Below are 562 nucleotides of genomic sequence, written 5' to 3' on the forward strand. Positions count from 1 at the left end.
GGGGACGCGCGACGGGCGAGGCGAGGCCACGGCGGCGCCAGCGGAGCCGGGGGAAGAAGGCCATGGCGTGGGCGCGTGCGCGCGAGGAAGAGAGGAGGAGGTGGAAGCTCACGGGGCGACGTAGGGTTCATGGCAATGGGCTCGGTGGAGGTCGAGGACGACGTGCGGCGTGGCGGCGTGCAGTCGAAGACAACGGGGCAGTGGCGAGGACGGAGGAGCGCGGCGTTGTCGACGCGGCGGAGCGGTCCTCGGGTGGCGGCGGTGGCGATGGCGCGGCATCGGGGCTCGGGGCGTCGCGGGGTTGAGCCCCCGCTCCAGATCGGGGGTGGAGGGGCCGGGGCGGCACATGGACGGGAGGAGAAGGAGGGGCGATGACGGGCGGCGGCGAGGTGGCGTCGCGGAGGAGGACGAAGGCGCGGCGGAAGGAAAACGCGAGGAGGAGGCCGGAGGTTGGTGCTCGGCGCCGGCGGGCGGCGACTATCTCCGGGCGCGGGCGCTCTGAGAGGAGGGAAGCGAGTAGCGAGGGGAAGTGGGGGTCTTCGCCCCGATCCAGATTGGATCG

The sequence above is a fragment of the Triticum aestivum genome, chromosome 7B (genome assembly GCF_018294505.1).
Source record: "Triticum aestivum cultivar Chinese Spring chromosome 7B, IWGSC CS RefSeq v2.1, whole genome shotgun sequence".
Lineage (NCBI taxonomy): Eukaryota > Viridiplantae > Streptophyta > Magnoliopsida > Poales > Poaceae > Triticum > Triticum aestivum.